Below are 7589 nucleotides of genomic sequence, written 5' to 3' on the forward strand. Positions count from 1 at the left end.
CCTCTGAGACCAATGGCATTTCATCAGACCAAAAGCCATCTCAGTCCTCAGTAAACTGCTCCTCCAGCAGCCCTGCTCAGCTCTGGTGCAGGGGTTCCCCTGCCATTCCTCTTTTGTTTCTGTCTCTCTCTCCTGTGCAGGTGGCCCCAGGTGCTGCCCTTCCCTCAGCTCCTCTCCTGCAGCTCAGTTTGGCAATCAGGGGGCACCAGCCACACTCCTCACTCAGGGGAGCTGGGAGCAGAACAACCTCACTTCAGCCAAAATATCTGTGCAGTTTTGTGGCCAGTTTTACCTGTTCCAAGACTGGGCTGCTTCAATAAAGCAGAGGTAAAATGCCTTTGCAGCCACCAGTGGGGACTGAGCAGTCACAACTCCTCAGAAAGTTCAAGAATAGCAACTACATTTATTGTGAATCAAAAGTGAATAGAAGGAGCCTTCAGGTAACTATTTCTGTACATTCCTGGCTCGAGTGCAAAACAGTCTTGGCAATCTAATACAGTTAAGCATCATGTTGGCTAAAAGAATTAAAAAGGTGCTACAAAAAATAACATAGGAATGTCTTTTTACCACTCTGTCCTGTGTGACTTGTGTCAGCATTTCCAAGAGAGTTTGGACAGAAGAGGCCAATAACCAGAAGGGTTATTGTTTAGCTCAGGGGCTGCTGAAACACCTCCACTGTGACCTTTGTGATATTATCCAAAAAGCTGCTCATTTCAGCCCCAGCCCCAGGCAGTGAAACACAAGTACACTTACACCTTCCTGGCATGTTTGCTCATGGACTATGTCAACATTCAACAGACTTTTTCTGCGTTAAATATTTAAATCAGAAAGTTTGGAAACCAATACTCACAAGGTCCTTCTGGCACTGTTTGAGCAGGAGCTGCAGCTCCAACCACGACTGTCACAGAGTCCACTGGTCTAAGTTCTAGGGAAGAGTTTACATTACAAATGTTAACTGTTAATGATATTAACATTAAAGTCAGCACTGCACACGTCTGAAGAAAATAAATAAACTTCAAACTTTACCACAGCATGTGCAGGAACCTCATCTGATAAGCAGGTCCTCACAATCACTGACCTTCTCACCAGTTAATGGCATGCCAAAACATCAGCCCACAAAGGAGCAGATGTGCATGCCACAGCTCTCATCTGACACTGCTCCTCAGTACTTTTAACCCAGAGCAGGGAGGGAGCCCACTCTTCTCAGATGCCCTTTCTCCAAGTGCCATCTCTCCCTTTGATTTATTACCATTCTGCAGTTCAAGAGGTGAGTCTGACCAGTGGCCCCTCAGCCTTTCTGCCAGCCCACCCCTTATCCAGGGAGGCTGAGAGGGAAGAGCCTGGCAGGGAGAAAATGCAATGAGGAGAGTGGCACCAAGGCCACATGGACCCAAAGCCAGCCCAGAATGCTCTGATAAAACTGGGGCTGCTTCCTCAGCACAGAACTGCAACAGCTACCATTTATCTGATGCTTTTCTTCAGCAAAGCCAGTAAAAATTTTTAATTAGTACTGGAGGGTGCCAACAAGCTGAACTAGTGCCAAAGCAAAGGCAGTTACTTTTTTGGAAAATAATACTCACCAATCATGGAGAGCTGCTCAAAGTGATGCTTCTGCAACTTCCACAATGGCAGACACCCAGGATCTGTGGAAAAACACAGAAAACTCATCTGAGACCCTATGTCCTATCTATATTGGAGAGAGACTTGCCTGAGTTTAACTGCACTGGGACTCGGGGGTGGAGGTCAGGGCCAACATCTGAAATGTCACATGTGCCTACAGCCTCCTGTGGGGCTGACCCACCAGGAAATGTGGCTTTGACCTGGGCTCTGCACTCCCCAGGCTCCCTGCAGGAGGGTGTTTGGACAGCAGCCACGTTCCTCCCTGGCTCTCAGGGCTTTCTTTCCCAGGAGCATTCCCCCAGCAGTGAACCAGCCTCAGCTGTTTCCCACACAATCACTGGCACAAACACATCACACAGGACTCTGCACCCCCTTACCAAGCAGCAGAATTGCCTTCAGGACTGTAAACACAGCCCCCACCTCCATGCAGTTGTGAGCAGCAGCCAAGAGGAGACGATCACAAGCAGAACAAATTCCATAAAATAATTTCTCTGTGGCAAGAAGAGGAAATCTTGTAAAAAATGGGTATTTTTTACTAACTAACATTTCTTTATACAAAATCCTCCTCAGCTAGAACAGCTACAGAAGCTCAAGAGTTGAAGAAAGAACTGAATGTTCTGACATTGAAACTGCAGCCTAACAGGTAAGTGATTAATTCAGCTGGGGTCTGTGGTTGTGATGGATTAATATCAAAATAGGCTGAGGGCACTGAAATAGAAAAAGGAGCCTGTGGGTTCACTGTGCCCACGTGAACAGGGAAGGTAACCACGACGAGACACTGAAGCCTGTGTTGGTTTTGACACCTTAGATTTAGGAAATTACTTCCCTTACCTCACCTGCATGACAAATGAGGCAAAATTAAGTGCTGTAAAGGCTTGAAATCACGCTTACTCTCCATTTCCATGTCAGGCTCCCAAACAGCACAGCCTGTATCCTGTTAGTGCCTCTGACACTGCCCTTCTCAACACTGCCAGCTGCAGAGAATGAATAAGTTTCAGCAAATTCCTCTAGTTTTACCTGCATCCAAACCATTTCCCAAACAATTAAGATTATTTGTATTAACTCCTCAATAGTGAAACACCTGCAGCTTTGAACTTGCACTGTGGATATTTTCACCTATGAAAATATAGACACATCAAAAACCAACTATGGGTTCACAGAGGGATGTGACACCCAGCTCAGGCACAGAGGTGTGAGACACCCAGCATCACAGACAGAGGGGTGTGTGACACCCAGCTCAGGCACAGAGGGGTGTGTGACACCCAGCTCAGGGACAGAGGTGTGTGAGACACCCAGCTCAGGCACAGAGGGTGTGTGACACCCAGCTCAGGCACAGAGGGGTGTGTGACACCCAGCTCAGGGACAGAGGGTGTGTGACACCCAGCATCACAGACAGAGGGGTGTGTGACACCCAGCATCACAGACAGAGGGGTGTGTGACACCCAGCTCAGGCACAGAGGGGTGTGAAACACCCAGCTCAGGCACAGAGGGTGTGTGACACCCAGCCCAGGGACAGAGGGTGTGTGACACCCAGCATCACAGACAGAGGGGTGTGTGACACCCAGCTCAGGGACAGAGGTGTGTGAGACACCCAGCTCAGGGACAGAGGGGTGTGTGACACCCAGCTCAGGCACAGAGGGTGTGTGACACCCAGCTCAGGCACAGAGGGGTGTGTGACACCCAGCTCAGGCACAGAGGGGTGTGAGACACCCAGCTCAGGCACAGAGGGGTGTGTGACACCCAGCTCAGGCACAGAGGGGTGTGTGACACCCAGCTCAGGCACAGAGGGGTGTGAGACACCCAGCATCACAGACAGAGGTGTGTGACACCCAGCTCAGGCACAGAGGGGTGTGTGACACCCAGCTCAGGGACAGAGGGGTGTGTGACAGCCAGCTCAGGCACAGAGGGGTGTGAGACACCCAGCATCACAGACAGAGGTGTGTGACACCCAGCTCAGGCACAGAGGGGTGTGAAACACCCAGCTCAGGGACAGAGGGGTGTGTGACACCTCTCCCCAGCTCGGTGTCACTGCAGGACCCTCCCCCTGCCTGGCCAGCACTGCCATCAGGAGGGAGACCAGCCACAAAAATCAACTGGCATTAAAGAATGTCACTTCAGAGATCCCATACAGCGTAATGTGGGATTTGGGGCATGATTCAGGTTTATGTAACAGCTGAAGAAACAGCAGCGTTGACTCACCCCAGTGCAAGTTATGTTCTCTCTATTCTAGGGTGAAACTCGTTTGGCTGCATTTGGATGTTCCCTTTTGTGCTCTTACAAAACTGCTTCCTCTCAGCTGCTCTGCCCTGCCAAGGATGCCCCACACTCCCAAGAATCACAAACTGGTTTGGCTTGGAAGGAACTTAAAGACTCATCCCATCCCACTCCTGCCACAGCAGGGACACCTCACACTGCCCCAGGTGCTCCAGCCCCAGTGTCCAGCCTGGCCTTGGGCACTGCCAGGGATCCAGGGCAGCCCCAGCTGTGCCAGGGCCTGCTCACCCTCACAGGGAAGGATTGCTTCCTCATATCCAATGTAAACCTACTCTCTGCCACTTTTGTGCCATTCCCCCAATAAAAACTCTTATTTCTTTTAAAAACCAGATTTTTAAATAAAATCTATGCAGACAAAATCCATAATCTATAAATTACACATTTAATAAACAAATCACCCATCGTAACAGGAGGCAAGGACCTAATGCAGAACCTTCCCTCATTTCCAGACTTTAAACAGGAAAAGATTGTCCTGAGCTGTTCAGTCTGAAACAGCAGCACAACTGCTGATACCAGACAACAACTGCTGATACCAAACAACAACTGCTGATACCAAACAACATCTGCTGATACCAAACAACAACCGCTGACACCAGGCTGCTCCTGACTGACAGCAATGCCTGCTGCTCCTGCCTCCCTTCTGAGAAACCACACAGACTGATCCCACACAGTAACTCTATACATTTTCAGAGCACTCTATACATTTTCAGCAAGAGGGATGGAAGTGAGCGGGGTTGCAGAGGCAGGCCCAGAACAAACAGGAGGAAGGAACGTCTGCAGCGCTCACCTGCTGCAGTGCTGCTGCCCAGCAGGGCTGCCCTGGCACTCAGGACTCTGCCCAGCATCAAGGAATTCATGCTGGGAGCTGGGGGCTCTCCAGGAAATCCAGCATGAGCTCTGGGTCCCGCAGCAGGCTGGAGTTTGAAGGCTGCAGATCTTCTGCTGCACCTGGGAGCACACACTGCTGGCCACCCAAAGCAGAGCTGCCTGCAAAGCACCCTGCAGGAAAGCTGCTGGCATGACAAAATCCTGCTGGGTTGGCACTCACTCCATGCACATTTTCAAAATCCTGGATGAGTTAGCACTCCATGCACATTTTCAAACTCATTTTGGATAAGAAACATCTTCCAGACAATAAGGCTGATACACCTAGTTTGTTCAAGTTTTCCTGCAAAAAAGGTCATGAATTTCCAAACCAATTCTTGGACATTTCTAGGACTGAAATTGTGAGCAGCTGGGTAAGGCCCAACATCCTCCTCCCCAGCAGCTTCCTGGGACATCAGATGTCCCTAAAGGGCACAGACCCTCACTTCCCAACACTGCCACCCCCTCCAGGGGTCATGACCCAGTGAGCTGCAGTGGGGCAGAGGGAATTCGTTAAGGAGAAATGAGAAAAATTATCCAAATTAAAAGCTACATTTAATAATAAGGTGACTTAACAGACAGGGTTTGGAAATATACTTAAAATATACTTAAAGCTCATATTTTGTCATTAAGGATTAGACAAAAGGGCATAAACTGTCCCAGGCAGGAACACCAATATGTGAAGTGGTTTTCTTGAGGGATAAAAATAGGTGCTAGTGAGGAATGCAAATTTCACACCCAAAATATTCCAAGGAGCATTTGTCTACAGCATAAAGCTTTATATCACAGGGTCAAATTTCACTAATTAGCCCAGCTGGGAAGACTTCCTCATTACTAAAAAGAATCTATGAATTGAAGTTAACTTAAAATATCTCCTGCAGCCCTGGCAGCCCCGTCACTGCCAGCCCCTGCCTGCTGCTCCACATCCTGATACCCCAGGGCAGGAGGACAAGGCCATTAGCAGGGTAATTAATTACAAGGACCGTGCCTGATGATAACCTTCTGCTCTGACAGCCAGAGCCCCAGCCAAGACTGAAATACAGTGAGTGTTCCACTCTGGGACAGCACTTGCACCAGGAGCGATGCTGAAGGTCAGGAGATAGAATCTTTAAAAAAAGTGAAAGAATTATTTTAAAAGAGGAAGTCTGGGGAAGATAAGTAACTGTTCCAGGCACATGAAACCAAACACACCCCTCCCTCACTGACACCCACTCAGAGACACCGCAGAGGAGACCAGAGCACAGCAATCCACAGAGGGTGAGTCTCTAAACGTGAGCGTTTGTGAACTGTAATTTATTATTGCTTCAAACAGGCTGAGAGGAACAGCTGGGCTCACAGCAGGCTAGAAAGGGGCTGAACATGCTCCTGTGAACATGCAGTGGGGTCGGGTGTTTGGAAAGGGCACCAACAAGAATGTAATGTTATTACCTTAAATATAGCTGCTTCAAAATGTAGACATAGATTTTATTAACAGTTTTCAGGAATTTCTAACTCCGTTTGATAAAAAAAAGGTGCTTCCAAACAAGTTCTGTGTACCATATATTTAACAAATTATTTTATACCCTGTATTATTACTAGACCCTCTTCTGGCTTGTTATTGTGGACTAACATTAACAAAACTTATTTTTGTTGTGTTACTGAACTTCAGCTTGTAAGCAGAAGAAACTACCAAAGAGCTCAGACACTTGCGTCGTTCTTTATTTCCTATTTGTTTTTCCTGGTGTTTCTGATTAAATGCTACTGCTGCCAGGTAAATCTATTAAAACATTATTACTGAGAAATACTCTCCTGCTCCCTCTGAAATGGAACCACAAATCGAAACTATGCAGACCCAAACTAGGGACACAAACCAGGAGGGGAAACAGCAACTGGGGCAGTTTGTGAGTATTACGAGATGTGGGTTTGCATCTGAAAGGTTTCCATTCCTCCTTTACAAAATAAAAGCCAAAAATGTGGCATACGGGAACCTAATTCTATTTTAACTTAAAAATCAAGGAACTGAACAAGCATAAAACTTCACAAACACAAACACGTTTGTGCCTCTCCCCGCATCAAAAGAGACCTTTGAAGAGCACGGCAGCCGAGGTTGGGCAGGTTTTCCTGTGCTGCAGCCGAGGTGCTCCAGGGGTGCTCCAGAACCGAACCGGGCGCCCTCAGCCCGCGGGGCCAGCGGGTGAGGAGGCTCCGGTGCCGCGGGGCTGCGCCGGGAGGGTCCCGAGCTGCGGCCGGGAGCGGGCTCAGCCCCGGCTCCCCGAGCACCGCCCCGGCACCGCACAGCCTCGGGACCGCTCCTCCTCCGGGCACCGCACAGCCCCGGCACCGCACATCCTGCGGGACCGCACAGCCCCGGCACCGCACATCCTCGGGACCGCTCCTCCTCCTCCGGGCACCGCACAGCCCCGGCACCGCACATCCTCGGGACCGCACAGCCCCGGCACCGCACATCCTCGGGACCGCTCCTCCTCCTCCGGGCACCGCACAGCCCCGGCACCGCACATCCTGGGGACCGCACCTCCTCCGGGCACCGCACAGCCCCCGGCACCGCACAGCCCCGGCACCGCACAGCCCCGGCACCGCACAGCCCCGGCACCGCTCCTCCTCCTCCGGGCACCGCACCGCCCCGGCACCGCACATCCTCGGGACCGCACAGCCCCGGCACCGCTCATCCTGCGGGCCCGCTCCTCCTCCGGGCACCGCACATCCTGCGGGCAGCGAACATCCCCCGGAGACCGCACCTCCTCCGGGGACCGAGCATCCCTCGGGCACCGCACATCCCCCCAGGGACCGCACAGCCCCCAGGGACCGCACATCCTCCCGGACCGCACAGCCCC

This window comes from Fringilla coelebs (genome assembly GCF_963513975.1).
Source record: "Fringilla coelebs genome assembly, chromosome: 10".
NCBI classification, from domain to species: Eukaryota; Metazoa; Chordata; class Aves; order Passeriformes; family Fringillidae; genus Fringilla; species Fringilla coelebs.